The 16,128-nt window shown below is 39.0% G+C and overlaps 1 long non-coding RNA gene across 2 annotated transcripts in view; it reads left to right on the top strand.

Annotated features, from left to right (window-relative positions):
• Positions 1 to 7,961, top strand: part of LOC309857824 — a 37,473-nt gene extending 29,512 nt beyond the window's left edge. For both annotated transcript variants that reach the window (XR_014307928.1, XR_014307929.1), the window contains 3 exons: positions 1,563 to 1,658; positions 6,599 to 6,644; positions 7,741 to 7,961. This is a non-coding gene — a long non-coding RNA (uncharacterized lncRNA). The remainder of the gene's footprint in view (positions 1 to 1,562; positions 1,659 to 6,598; positions 6,645 to 7,740) is intronic.
• Positions 7,962 to 16,128: the final 8,167 nt, after the last annotated feature.

Raw genomic sequence — 16,128 nt, 5'->3', positions numbered from 1 at the left:
TTGTGATTTTGATTTATATTTATTTCCCTGGTGCCAAGTGATGCTGAGCATTTTTTCATATCTGTTGCCCATTTGTGTGTCTTCTTTGAGAAATGTCTGTTCATTTCTTCTACCCATTTCTTGACTGGATTGTTCTTTGGGTGTTGAGTTTGATAAGTCTTTATAGATTTTGGATACTCGCCCCTTATCTGATATGTCAATTACAAATACCATGTTCCATTCTGTAGGTCATCTTTTAGTGTTGTCAGTTGTTTCCTTTGCTATGCAAAACCTTTTTATCTTGATGAAGTCTTTGTTTCCCTTGCTTTTGGAGACATGCCTAGCAAGAAGTTGCTTTGGCCAAAGCCAGAGAGAATACAACCTGTGTTCTCTTCTAGGGTTTTGATGGGTTCTTGTCTCACATTTACGTCTTACATCCATTTTGAATCTTATTTTTATGTGTAATGTAACAAGATGGTCCAGTTACATTCTCCTGTTTGTGGCTGTCCAGTTTTCCCAACACCATTTGTTGGAATGACTGGCTTTTGTTCCATTGGACATTCTTTTCTGCTTTGTCACAGATTAGTTGACCATAGAGTTGAGGGTCCATTTCTGGGCTCTTTGATCTATGCGTGTGTATTTGTGGCAATACCATACTGTCTTGTAGATGACAGCTTGGTCATAGAGCTTGAAGTCTGGAATTGTGATGCCACCAGCTTTGGTGAACTTTTTCAACATTCCTTTGGCCATTTGGGATCTTTTCTGGTTCCATACAAATTTTAGGAATATTTGTACCAGCTCTGAAAAAATGTTGATGGTATTTTGATAGGGATTGTGTTGAATGTATAAATTGCTCTGGGAAGCATAGACATTTTCACAGTATTTGTTCTTCCAGTCTATGAGCATGGAAGGTTTTTGCCATTTCTTTGGGTCTTCCTCAGTTTCTCTCATGAGTGTTCTATAGTTTTCAGAGTACCAATCCCTTGCCTCTTTGTTTGGGTTTATTCCTAGATATCTTAATGGTTTTTGGTGCAATTGTAAGTGGCTTTGACTCCTTAATTTCTCTTTCTTCTATCTCATTGTCGGTGTATAGAAATGCAACTGATTTCTGTGCATTGATTTTATATCCTGCCACTTTGCTGAATTCCTGTAGAACTTCTAACAATTTTTGGATGGAGTCTTTTGAGTTTTCCACGTAGAGTATCACATAATCTGTGAGGAGTGAGAGTTTGACTTCTTCCTGATTCAGATGCCTTTATTTCTTTTTGTTGTCTGATTGCTGAGGCTAGGGTTTCCAGTACTAGTTGAACAACAGTGGTGAGAGTGGTCATCCCTGCCATGTCCCTGACCTTAAGGGTAAAGCTCTCAGTTTTTCCCCATTGAAAATGATACTCACTGTGGGCTTTTTGTAGATGGCTTTTATGATATTGAGGTATGTTCCCTCTATCCCTGAACCATGAATAGTTTTAATCAAGAAGGGAAGCTGTACTTTGTCGGGTGGTTTTTCTGCATCTATTGAGAGTATCATATGGTTCTTATCCTTTCTTTTATTAATGTATTGTGTCACACTGATTGATTTGCAGATGTTGAACCACCCTTGCAGACCAGGAATAAATCCTACTTGGTCACGGTGAATAATCCTTTCAATGTACTGTTGGATCCTGTTGGCTAGTATCTTGGTGAGAATTTTTGCATCCGTGTTCATCAGCAATATTGGCCTGTAATTCTCCTTTTTGTTGGGGTTTTGTCTGGTTTGGGGATCAAGGTAATGCTGGCCTCATAGAAAGAGTTTGGAAGTTTTCCGTCGTTTTTATTTTTTGAGACAGCTTCAGAAGAATAGGTATTAATTCCTTTTTAAATGTTTGGTTGAACTGTCCAGGTTTTTCTCTTACCATTTCTTCCAGATTGTCTAATTTGTTGGCAAATAGTTGTTTATTATACATTCTTAAAATTGTTTGTGTTTCCTTGGTGTTGGTTGTGATCTCTCTTCTTTCATTCATGATTTTATTAATTTCGGTCCTTTCTCTTTTCTTTTTGCCAAGTCTTCTCAGGGGTTTATCGATCTTATTACTTCTTTCAAAGAGCCAGCTCCTAAATGTGTTGCTATATTCTACTGTACTTTTGGTTTCTATTTCTTTGCTTTCTGCTCTGGTCATTATTAATTCTCTTCTCCTGCCAGATTTAGGCTTTCTTTGCTGTTGTTTCTCCAGTTCCTGTAGGTGGAAGGTTAGGTTGTGTATTTAAGACCTTTCTTGTTTCTTGAGGAAGGCCTGTATTACTCTATACTTCCCTCTTCAGGACTGCCTTGGCTGCATCCCAAAGATTTTGAGCAGTTGTGTATTCATTTTCCTTTGTTTCCATGAATTCTTTTACTTGTTTGTTAATTTCCTGGTTGACCCATGAACATTCTTTAATAGGATGCTCTTTAGCGTCCATGTTTTTTAATTTTTCCCAAATTTCCTCTTGTGATTGAGTTCAAGTTTCAAGGACTGTGGTCTGGAAATATGCAGGGAATGATCACAGACTTTGGGTACTGGTTGAGACCTGATTTGTGACCCAGTATGTGATCTCTTTTGGAGAAAGCTCCATGTGCACTGGAGAAGAATGTGTATTCTGTGGCTTTAAGATGGAATGCTCTGAATATATCTGTGAAGTCCATCTGGTCCAGTGTGTCATTCAAAGCCCTTGTGCCCTTGTTGATCTGCTTAGATGACCTGTCTATTGCAGTGAGTGAGGTGTAAAAGTCCCCTACTATTTATTGTATCATGCTCGATGTGTTTCTTTAATTTTGTTATTAGTTGGCTTATGTAATTGGCTGCTCCCATGTTAGGTGCATAAATCTTGACAATTGTTAGATCTTCTTTTTGGAGAGACCCTTTAATTATGATAGCGTCCTTCCACCTCTCTTATGACGGCCTTTGGCTTAAAATCTAATTTGATAAAAGGATTGCCACCCCAGCTTTCTTTTGATGTCCATTAGCACAGTAAATGGTTTTCCACACCCTCACTCTCAATCTGGAGGTGTTATTGTGTCTAAAATGAGTCTCTTGCAGACACCATATTGATGGGTCTTTGCTTTTTTATCCAATCTGATACCTTGTGTCTTTTGATTGGGGAATGTGGCCCATTCACTTTCAGGCTAACTATCGAAAGATATGAATTGAGTGCCATTGTATTACCTGTAATGTCATTGTTTCTGTATATTGTCTCTATTCCTTTCTGGTCTATGACACTTTGGGTCTCTCTCTTTGCTTGCAGGATTCCCTTTAGTATTTCTTGAAGGGCTGGTGTGGTGGTCACAATTTTTTTAATTTCTGTCTGTCCTGGGAACTCTTTATCTCTCCTTCTACTTTGAATGACAGCCTTGCTGGTAACATATTCTTGGCTGCATATTCTTCTGGTTTAGCACCCTGACTATACCATGCCAGTCCTTTCTGGCATGTCCTGAGCTGCTTTCTGGATTTTCTCTTTGTCTCTGAAATTTGCAAACTTCACTACTATATATCAAGGTGTTGGCCTATTCTTATTGAAATTGAAGGGGGTTCTCTGTGCCTCCTGGATTTGAATGACTGTTTTCTTCCCCGGATTATGGAGGTTCTCTGCTGTAATTTCTCAGGTACACCTTCTTCCACACCCACTTTCCTCCTCTTCTGGGATCCCTGTTATTCTAATATTGTTTTGCTTTATAGTATCACTTATCTCTTGAATTCTCCCCTCCCCTTGAATTACTGATCCAGTAATTGTTTACCTCTCTTCTTTTCTCAACTTCTTTATTCTCCATCATTTTGTCTTCTTTGTCACTACTTCTCCTTTCTGTGTCATTTATCCTAGCAGTTAGAGCCTCCAATTTTTAAAATTTGAAATAGCTAATATTTATTAGTTAATTATAGCTCAGTAAGTCTGTAAAAGATAAGTAGGGTTTTATTTCTCCATTACCCATTATGTACGTGATGAATTTTTTAGAATTTCTATTCAATTAGCTGATATATGATATATGTTTCAGATATAGTGTTCAGTTAACCATCTGTTGTATATAATACCCAGTGCTCTACACATCGCATGCCCTCCTTCATGCCCATCACCCAATTACCCCTACCCCCATCCCACCTCCCCTTCAGCAAACGTCTGTTTCCAATAGTTAAGAGTCTCTCATGATTTGTCTCCCTCTTTGATTTCTTCCATTTAGTTTTCCCACCCTTCCACTATGATTCTATGCACTTTTTCTTATATTCCCCCTATGTATGAAACAATATGATAATTGTCGTTCTGTGATTGACTTATTTCACTCAGTATAATACCCTCCGTTTCCATCCACATCAATGTAAATTGTTGAGTTTATCCTTTTTGATGGCTTTGTAATATTCCATTTGCAATATCCCACATCTTCTTAACCCACTGAGCCACCCAGGCGCCTGGTAGCCACATCTTATTTATCCATTCATCTGTTGATGGACATTTGGGCTGTTTCCCCAGTTAGTCTATTGTGGAGATTGCTTCTATAAACCCTGGTGTCCAGGTGCCCCTTCACATCAGTATGTTTGCATCTTTGGGGAAAATACCTTGCAGTACAATTACTGGGTCATATTTTTAACTTCTTGGAGAACCTCCATATTGTTTCCAGAAGTAGAGCTTCCATTTTTTTTATTGCATCCCCTTAATAACCTTTTGATTTCAACTTGGTAATATTTTTGTTCTTTTATTTCTCCAGAAGGGGATCCTCCAGTGTCCTTTGTGCTTTGTTCAAGCCCAGCGAGTATTTTTATACTTGCTATCCTAAACTCTAATTCTGCCATCTTAGTTATATCCATACTGATTAGGTCACTGACAGTCAGTAGTACCTCCTGTTCTCTTATTTCAGGTGAGTTTTTCCATCTAGTCATTCTGTCTAGAGAAGAATAGAAAATGAAGAGAACAAAATACTAAAATAACAACAACAACCCCAGAGAAATATAATCTCTATCAACCAAATCTCTATAATCTCTATAAACCAAAATAAATAAATAAATAAAATAAAAATTTAAAAAGTGAGAATATAATCAGATGATGAGAACAGAGCAATACACTAGATTTGGGTATATTTTGGTCTGTTTCTTAGAGGAAACTACATCCCAAAATTGTAAAGAAAGAAAAAATATATATATGCGAAAATAAAGTTAAGCACTATGAAAGGATAGAATGTAACTATAAAAATTACAATTAAAAATGTTTAAAAAACCTGAGTTGATAAAATGAGAAATTTGTTGAAATGGAAAAAGATAAAGAAAATTAAACTTGAAAGTTTAAGGAGCCATGGATTCTATATAGTATTTTCCCCCAGCACTAGAGTTTTGCAGTTGTCTGTGATTCCTTAAACTTGATCTTAGCGGGAAGTTCTTGCTGATTTTCTGGGGGAGGGGCCTGTTGTGCTAATTCTCAGAGGTCCTTGCCCTGATGGTATTGCACTGCCCTTGCCAGGGGTCCAGGCTAATTTAGGGCCTCCAGATTCCTCTTTGTGGCTTTCGTTCCCTGACGGTTTTCCACACTGCTTGAGAGGATTAGAATGAAAATGTGAGCCTCCCAGTGTCCAGCCCTAGAGCTGAAAGCAGGCACCCTCCACTCTTCAGTGTGCCCTCACAGAGGAGCTGTCAATCACTCTCGTCTCCCTGGTTTCTGTATGCACTCTGTGTACACCCAGGCTTTGAACATTTTTATCTCAGCCATGCAACCCCCTTTGGAGTTTCTAAACTTTGCAGTCTCCTGTGGCTGCATTCATGCCAGTCCTCTGGGGGAAGGAGGAGGTCTTGCCCTGGTTCTTCTGCATGTTTGGCCCTGTTCTGAGAGTGGTTACCCAATGGGCTGGGGTTTGTGATTAATGGAAACACTGAGCTGAAAGCCCCCTCCTCTGCTCTTTGATTGCAGCTGGCTTCCCTGCTGAAACTCCTGGGAACTCTCCCATACTCAGGCACCCCATTCTGTGTGACCCTGGGGATCCTGAGATCAGGCAGTTCTACCTAGGATTCTACCCCACTTCTCCACCTGAGTGCTTTTCAAGCAGGGATGTCCCTCACCGGATTAGACTTATAAAAGTTCCTGTTTCACACCACTGCTGTATCACTTTCTGATAAGCAGTTTATGCATCCCCCCCAACAGTTTATCTTCCCATGTATCCCCTTCGATTCATTTCTCCATCCCACACCTCCTACCTTGCAGAATGTGGTCACTTTTCTATTTGTAGAATTAGAACAGTTCTTTTCTCAGATCTCAGGTTGAGTTCACAGGTGTTCAGAATGATTTGAAAGCTATCTAGCTGAATTCCAGGGACTGGACAAAACTATGGCCCCCTATGCCTCTGCCATATTCCTCTTCTCCCAGAAATTATATATATTTAATAGACCAATATTACTTGTACTTTTTATCAGATTTCTCTAAATAGTGTTACATCTCTTTCTTCCGTTACCTAAGATTAAAATAAGTAGGGATTTATTTTATTTATGTGATTATCTTTCTATTTAAGCAATCCCTAACTTAATTTTAGTCTCTAATAGTGCTATTTTAAGTTCACATTTCATAAGCTATATATAATTCCTACAATTATGTGTCTTGTTTAACTTGAACATTATAAATATTTGACTTATTTCAGATGCAGCAGGAGTTGGAAAAAAATATAACTAGAGAACTAGAAGAAGGTATGTTGCCAAATTTCCGAATTAAGATGGTCATTGATTTCTGAAATATCCTATGAATGGTAAATCCATTGTTTTCTATTGTTTGGATAACAATAGGTACTATATTAATTTTTTAAATATATATCTAATAAAAATATAAAACATAAACATAATGAGGAACATACTTATTCCTCATTTAGTCATCGTTTTTCAGACTTAAAAAAAAATCTCCAAATGTCTATTTATCTGTTATTTCAAGCTGTAATCTTCCTTCACTTCTGCCATCCCTCTGGAACTGTCAACCTGAATATGCGGGCTTTCTTAAATCCTTGTTTCTGCTAATGATATAAAACCAAAATTAAAAAAAGAAAAAAAGAAAAAAGCAGTCTTGTCTTAGGTGATACTTAGTTAAGCAATTATGGTTCAAATGACCTTTACTTGACAGGTGACATTTAAACATCCAGCCGTTGATTTTGTCATTGATTTACCTTTTGCCATTGGGTAAAATTCCAAGCTCCATACATGGAATAAAAACACCCAAATCAGTTTGGTTCTTGTCAGCTTTTTCAGCCTTCTTTACTGCTAACATTTACCCTACTCTGCTGCTTTGCTCTTGCACCTCTTCAGCATTGACTACTTGCAATGCCACAAGTGTTCTTCCTCACTCTCTGTATATGTTCTTTGTATATGCGTCTTCCCTCCACCTGGCATGCTTCTTCCCTGTCCTTCAGATATCAGCTTACATATCCCCTCCACCAAAAAGCAGACAATATTCATAGAAAACTAGGATTTTCCTTCTGTGTGTTCTTCTGTTCAACTCTGAAAATTGCCTGTTTGATTTTTCAGTCTGTTGTACATGATTGTTCACGGGTGGGCTCTGTTATCATCTTGTAATGAGAAAAACAGAAGCTCTGAAATTCATCCACAATAGCAATTACCTCAGTGGGCAACTGTGAGCAAAATATATTTAAAAGTAATCTTGTATTTTATATTGTAGCTGTATTAGATGTTTTCCATTCTTCATAACACTCATAAGGCTTCAACTTTGTTTTTTTTACTAACATTTAGTTAAGAATGAAGTATTTTAGATAAAGACTGTAATTCTTTTTCTTTTTAGGTTTTGCTGTATTGGAATCAGGCTCATCTGGTGGGGCCACCTCTTTAGAATCTACTTTTGAAAGACATATAAATTGTGATGACGTACTGAAATCACACAGAGAGTACTCAGAGTTTCTGAAGAAAAAGTATAGCATCTGAAACATAAATAGTAGAAATTTATTTTCTGGATGGTTATAAAACATTTTAATAGTTTCCTATTAAATGGATGATATGCACAAATCTTTCTTAAAGGAAAATATTTTTGGATCATGTGTGTAATGAAAGTTTATATAATATTTTAAGCTATATTTCTTGGTAGCTAATTAACTTTTAAACATTTTTTTTAATATGGAAATCAGCATTATTGGGTTTTACATGCTTCAGGCTGCCCAAATGCCAGCTTTCTAAACAGCACCCAACCAACCAAGTTTTCATGAATACTTCAGTCATGTTAATTGATAACTTCTTGGTATTTTCCAATTTTTATTACTACATATGAACCTAGAGATTTAGACAGACATTAATTTTAAGACAGAGAGTCTTAAAATTAGAGGAAAAAAATAACTTTTATCCCAGAACCATTTGCAAGACAATTGTTAAATTATGCCTGATTCCCATAGCATTTATATCCTACAAATCAGTACATTCCACATAACTACTGTACAACCTTGTCAATCAGGCAATTCTCGTACAGTTGACCCTTGAACAATTGCAGGGGTTAAGGGCACTGACCATTTGCAGTCAGTAATATGTGAATAACTTTCGACTCCCCAGGCACTTGAGTACTAATCTGCTATTGACGAGAAAACTAACTTTTACAAAAACAGTTAATTAGCCTGTGTTTTGTTTGTTATATGTATTCCATATTATATTTTTATAATAAGCTAGAAAAGAAAGTGTTATTAAAATCACAAGGAAGAGGGGGACAAAATGGCGGGGAAGTAGGAAGAGGTGTCTTTTCAGCCTGTACCCCAAAGTGAGCTGATTACCTACCATAGAACTCTGATCACCCATGAAATCAGCCTGAGATCAGAATTATACACGTCTGGATCTCTACAGGGGCAGAAGACGCCAGTGGGCAGATAAAGCTGAGTGGGAAAGTTGGACTGATATGGGAAGAGAAACAAAAGGGGGAGGGAGCCACCAGAGGCGACTGGTTGGAAAGTAATACCCCAATCAAGCAAGAGTGCCCTGCGTCTGGGGTCCAGCATTAACTTAGAGACTGGTTGAAAGCACTCCAAAAGAGCAAAGAATTGTGGGGGGAAATTGTCTGAATCGGGGTTGCTAGGGACAGGGGCTTAAGTCCCCAGTCCCAAGACTGCCTCCACTGGTTCTAAGGCAGAGAGAGTGGGGAGGAGAAACCAGCTCTTGGTCCCTAAAACGCCAGGGCACCTGAGAACCCTGGGGTCCATTTCCTGTGAGGGGATGGGAGCCACACTGGGAGGCAGAATGCTGAAACCCTGCTATAGAGTCTGAGATACTCCCCTGAGAGAGATACAAAGGCCCAGCCAGTGCTCTTTGATACCCACCATTGTTTCAGACCAAACTCCCCCCAGAGAGGTTCAGGGAGGGCCCAGCCAGTGCTCTTTGATATGCGCCATTGTTTCAGACCAAACTCTCCCCCCAGAGAGGTTTGTGGAGGGCCCAGCCTGGTGCTTTAGGACCTGCACCCCATTCTCAGAGCCTGAGACCCATGGGCGACCCACAGTCTCCCCGGAAATTGGTGTGTGCAAGCAAGCCGGGCGCTCTTAGATGCAGAAAGACCAGGCACTCCCAGCCTGGGCCAGCGGGAAAATCTCAGTGTGCTATTGCTGCTTGGAACCTCTCTGGTGGTCTGGAGCTGCCCAGACAGCTGCCACTGCCTTGGCTTTGGGTACAAGCAAAAGATCTTATATCCCCAGGGACCGCAACTTAGAACCTGCTCTGCCAGCAGCCAAGGGGGAACTTATTTAGGCTCTGCAGCCAGACTGAGGCTTCTCTCTGAGAGGGAGATCAGGGTACGGTTTGCTTTCCTGTAAAACTACAAAAACCATCAAAAGCAGTCAAAGTGAGAGAAAAAAAAAGTGCACAAACATAAGAACCGCCAGAGAACAAAAGCCTGAAAAAAAAAAAAAAAAAACCAGTTTCCTCAGAGCCCACCCCCTTGAGGGCAAAGGGAGGACTTAACACAAGGAACAACATTGACTGAAAACCCACTTGGCAGACCCTTCCCCCAGAAAACCAAGAAAGAAAAAAAGAGGGGAGGAAATAATACAAGAGAACAACCACTAACTCATAGGAAAACTTTTATTTTTCACTTGTTCCCACTATTCTGGTTCATTTTTGTATACATAGGTAATTTTTTTAAACCTATTTACCATCACAGCGAGCTGTACATCAAATTTCATAATAACCTTCTAACCTGAACTTTTTGATACATACACCTATGTTTTCCTTTTGCATTTCTATTTTTTGAATTCTTTTTTTTTTAATTTTAGTTTAGCTTAGTCTAGCTTATTCCTTTTTACTTTTATCTTCTAATATTCATACAGAGTTAAACTTCAAAGTAAGTTTGAATCAATACTGCCTTTCCCCAATCAATACTACCCCTATAGGTAAACCAATTTTTAATTCCCCTTTATCTTAGGAAAGTTGAGTCCTTTAACAAAGATATCAGGATACATCCAGGAAGAATCAAAACAAACTTCCTCACACACACTGAGAATTTATAACCACTCTCCCATCTTTTTCTTCCACCAGTGTTTCTGTGTTTTTGTGTTTGTCCTGATAGCATATAAATCTTACACTTGGGGTTCCTTTTGATGAGGTTCTTCCTTTATTTGCATATATATTTTTTTCTCTTGTCATATACTTGTATCAGTCTTTTTGTTTGTCTGTTTTTGTTTGTCTACTTCATAATTCTTACCTTGGGGCCCATTTGTGCTGAACCTTCTCTTTCATCTTCCCTTTCTTTTCTGTCTCTCTCTCTCTCTTTTTTTGCTTTTCTTCTTCTTTTTTTTCTTTTCTTTTGTCTCTCGTTTGGGTGGGGAATCTTGATTACTCAGAAGTGTTCCAGGGTGCACCTTGACTGCACCACAGTCGATACATCCAGCTACATCTGTTCAGTCATCTCCCACCAAAATAATGAGGAGGAATGCCCAATAGAAGAAAAATACAGAGGATGGACCTTCTGCAACAGAGCCAACGGCTATCAACATAGACAATATGTCGGAAAGAGAATTGAGGCTAACAATTATCCAGGCAATAGCTAGGTTGGAGAAAGCCATGGATGACCAAACGGAATTGATTAGGGCCAAGCTGAAAGCGATGGGAGATGATGTTCACAATGTTAGGGTGGAGCTTAAAGCTACCAGGGAGGAGGTTCACAATGCTCTCAATGAGTTCCAATCTAATCTAAATTCTCTCAAAACTAGGGTAACTGAGACAGAAGATAGAATTAGTGATCTGGAGTACAAACAGAGAGAAAGGATCAGGAGGAAGCCTGGAACAAACAGCTTAGAAACCATGAAAACTTCATCAGGGAAATAAATGATGCCATGAAGCGTTCCAACGTCAGAATTATTGGAATCCCTGAAGGGAAGGAGAAAGAAATCTAGAAGATATAGTGGAACAAGTCCTTCGTGAAAATTTTCCCAATTTCACGAATGGAACCAGCATTCATGTACTAGACGCTGAACAGTCTCCACCCAAGATTATACATTCCCAAAAAAATCACGACACCTGATACTCAAATTGAGTAATTATAATTGTAGGTATAATCTCTTGAAAGCTGCTAGGTCAAAGAGGCTCCTTACTTACAGAGGGAAACCCATCAGAATAACGTCAGACCTGTCCACCGAGACCTGGCAAGCCAGAAAAGGCTGGCAAGATATATACAGGGCACTAAATGAGAAAAACATGCAGCCAAGAATACTTTATCCAGAAAGACTGACATTCAAAATAGATGGAAAGATAAAGAGTTTCCAAGACCGGCAATGCTTAAAAGACTATGCAACCACCAAGCCGACACTGCAGAAAATATTAAGGGGGGTTTAATAAAAGAGTAAAAATACTAAGAATAGCATTGAACAGAAATATAGAGACAGTCTACAGAAAGAAAGACTTCAAAGGTAACACAATGTCAATAAAAACGTATCTATCAATAATCACTCTCAATGTGAATGGCCTAAAGTGCCCCTAAAACGGCACAGGGTTGCAGATTGGATAAAACGACAGGACCCATCTATATGTTCTCTACAAGAGACCCATTTTGAACCTAAAGATATACCCAGACTGAAAGTGAAGGGATGGAGAAGCATTTTTCATGCCAATGGGCCTCAAAAGAAGGCTGGGGTAGCGATTCTCATATCAGAGAAATTAGACTTCAAACTAAAGACTGTAGTCAGAGATAAAGAAGTACACTACATAATCTTTAAAGGGACTATCCACCAGGATGATCTAACAATTGTAAATATCTATGCTTCCAATATGGGAGCAGCCAATTACTTAAGAAAACTGTTAATCAAGATAGTCATATTGATATGAATACACTAATCATAGGAAATCTTTTTTTCTTTTTTTTAAAGATTTTATTTAATTATTTGACAGAGAGAGATCACAAGTAGGCAGAGAGGCAGGCAGAGAGAGGAGGAAGCATGCTCCCTGCTGAGCAGAGGGCCCGACGCGGGACTCGATCCCAGGACCCTGAGATCACGACCCGAGCCGAAGGCAGCGGCTCAACCCACTGAGCCACCCTGGCGCCCTAATCGTCGGAAATCTTAACATGCCTCTCTCAGAAATAGATCATCGAAGCAGAAAATCAATAAAGAAACAAGAGCATTGAATGACACATTGGACCAAATGGACCTCACAGATATATGCAGAACATTCCACCCTAAAACAACAGACTACTCATTCTTCTCAAGTGCACATGGAACCTTCTCCAGAATAGACCACATACTGGGTCACAAATCAGGACTCAACTGATACCAAAAGACTGAGATGATTCCCTGCGTATTCTCAGATCACAATGCTTTGAAACTGCAGCTCAATCACAAGGAAAAAGTTCAGAAGGAACTCAAACACCTGGAAGCTAAAGGCTACCTTGCTTAAGAATGCTTGCATCAACCAGGAGATCAAAGAAGAACTGAAACAATTCATGGAAACCAATGACAATGAAGACACTTTAGTCCAAAACCTATGGGATACAGCAAAGGCAGTCCTAAGGGGGAAATACATAGCCATCCAAGCCTCCCTCAAAAAAATAGAAAATCTAGAATACACCAGCTGTCTCTACACCTTAAAGAATTGAAGAATCAACAACAAATCAAACCAACTCCACACATAAGAGGGGAAATCATCAAGATTAGAGCTGAGTTTGATGAGGTAGAAACCAGAGATACAGTAGAACATATCAATGAAACTAGAAGCTGGTTTTTTGAAAGAATCAATAAGATCGATAAACCATTGGCCACACTAATCCAAAAGAAAAGAGAGAAAGCCCAAATTCATAAAATTATGAATGAAAAGGGAGAGATCACTACTAAAATCAAGGAAGTAGGAACAACCATCAGAAGTTATTATCAACAGTTATATGCCAATAAGCTTAGCAACCTAGATGAAATGGATGCATTCCTGGAAAACTATAAACTCCCAAAATTGAACCAGGAAGAAATCGACAACCTGAATAGACCGATATCTAGTAACGAGATTGAAGCAGTGATCAAAAACCTCCCAAAGAAAAAGAGCCCAGGACCTGACGGATTCCCTGGGGAATTCTACCAAACTTTCAAAGAAGAAATAACACCTATTCTCCTGAAGCTGTTTCAAAAAATTGAAGCAGAAGGAAAACTTCCAGACTCTTTCTATGAAGCCAGCATTACCTTGATCCCCAAACCAGGCAAAGACCCTACCAAAAAGGAGAATTTCAGACCAATATCACTGATGAATATGGATGCTAAGATTCTCAACAAGATCCTAGCCAACAGAATCCAACAGCACATTAAAAAGAGTATGCACCATGACCAGGTGGGATTCATCCCTGGGCTACAAGTATGGTTCAACATTCGCAAATCAATCATGTGATAGAACAAATTAATATGAGAAGAGAGAAGAACCACATGGTCCTCTCAATTGATGCAGAAAAAAGCATTTGACAAAATCCAGCATCCGTTCCTGATTAAAACGCTTCAAAGCATAGGAATAGAGGGAACATTCCTGAACCTCATCAAATCTATCTATGAAAGACCCACAGCAAATATCATCCTCAAAGGGAAAAAGCTTGCAGCCGTCCCGTTGAGATCAGGAACAAGACAAGGATGCCCACTTTCACCACTCTTGTTCAACATAGTATTAGAAGTCCTCGCAAAAGCAATCAGACAACAAAGAGAAATAAAAGGTATCCAAATTGGCAATGAAGAAGTCAAACTCTCTCTCTTCACAGATGACAGGATTCTTTATATGGAAAACCCAAAAGACTCCACCCACAAACTACTAGAACTCATACAGCAATTCAGCAACGTGGCAGGATACAAAGTCAATGTGCAGAAATTAGTGGCTTTCTTATACACTAACAATGAAAATATAAAAAGGGAAATTAGAAAATCTATTCCATTTCCTATAGCACAAAGAACCATAATATACCTGGGAATAAACCTAACCAAAGAGGTAAAGGATCTGTACTTGAGGAACTACAGAACACTCATGAAAGAAATTGAAGACACAAAAAGATGGAAGACCATTCCATGCTCTTGGGTCAGAAGAATAAACATTGTTAAAATGTCTATCCTGCCTAGAGCAATCTATACTTTTAATGTCATTCTGATCAAAATTCTACCCGTATTCTTCAAAGAGCTGGAGCAAATAATCCTAAAAATTTGTATGGAATCAGAAGAGACCCCGAATCACTAAGGAAATGTTGAAAAACAAAAATAAAGCTGAGGGCATCATGTTACCTGATTTCAAGCTTTACTACACAGCTGTGATCACCAAGACAGCATGGTACTAGCATAAAAACAGACAGACAGACCAGTGGAACAGAGTAGAGAGCCCAGCTATGGACCCTCAACTCTATGGTCAATTAATCTTCGACAAAGCAGGAAAAAATATACAGTGGAAAAAAGACAGTCTCTTCAATAAATGGTGCTGGGAAAACAGGACAGCTATATGTAGAAGAATGAAACTCGACCATTCTCTTACACCGTACACAAAGATAAACTCAAAATGGATAAAAGACCTCAATGTGAGACAGGAATCCATCAGAATCCTAGAGGAGAATAGAGGCTGTAATCTCTTCTTTATCAGCCACAGTAACTTCTTTCAAGATATGTCTCCAAAGGCAAAGAAAACAAAAGCGAAAATAAACTTTTGGGACTTCATCAAAATCAAAAGCTTCTGCACAGCAAAGGAAACAGTCAACAAAACAAAGAGGCAACCCACGGAATGGGAGAAGATATTTGCAAATGACATTACAGACAAAAGTTTGATATCCAGGATCTATAATGAACTACTCAAACTCAACACACCTGAAACAGGCAAACATATCAAAAAATGGGCAGAAGATATGAGCAGACACTTCTCCAGTCAAGACATACAAATGGCTATCAGACACATGAAAAAGGGTTCATCATCACCAGCCCTCAGGGAGATCCAAATTAAAACCACATTGGAATTTCACCTTACACCAGTTAGAATGGTCAAAATTAACAAAACAGGAAATAACATGTGTTGGAGAGGATGTGGAGAAAGGGAAACCCTCTTCCACTGTTGGTGGGAATGCAAGTTGGTGCAGCCTCTTTGGAGAACAGTGTGGAGATTCCTCAAGAAATTAAAAATAGAACTTCCCTATGACCCTGCAATTGCACTCCTTGGTATTTACCCCAAAGATACAGATGTCGTGAAAAGAAGGGCCATCTGTACCCCAATGTGTATAGCAGCAATGGCCATGGTCGCCAAACTGTGGAAAGAACCAAGATGCCCTTCAACGGATGAATGGATAAGGAAGATGTGGTCCATATACACTATGGAGTATTATGCTTCCATCAGAAAGGATGAATACCCAACTTTTGTAGCAACATGGACGGGACTGGAAGAGATGATGCTGAGTGAAATAAGTCAAGCAGAGAGAGTCAATTATCATATGGTTTCACTTATTTGTGGAGCATAACAAATATCATGGAGGACAAGGGGTGTTAGAGAGGAGAAGGGAGTTGGGGTAAATCGGAAGGGGAGGTGAATCATGAGAGACTATGGACTCTGAAAAACAATTTGAGGGGTTTGAAGTGACGGGGGTGTGGGAGGTTGGGTTACCAGGTGGTGGGTATTATAGAGGACACGGATTGCATGGAGCACTGGGTGTGGTGAAAAAATTATGAATACTGTTTTTCTTAAAATAAATAATTTAATAAAAAAAGAAAAAATCATAAGGAAG

The sequence above is a fragment of the Mustela nivalis genome (genome assembly GCF_964662115.1).
Source record: "Mustela nivalis genome assembly, contig: HAP1_SCAFFOLD_1323, whole genome shotgun sequence".
NCBI classification, from domain to species: Eukaryota; Metazoa; Chordata; class Mammalia; order Carnivora; family Mustelidae; genus Mustela; species Mustela nivalis.
This window is presented reverse-complemented; position numbering and strand designations above follow the sequence as displayed.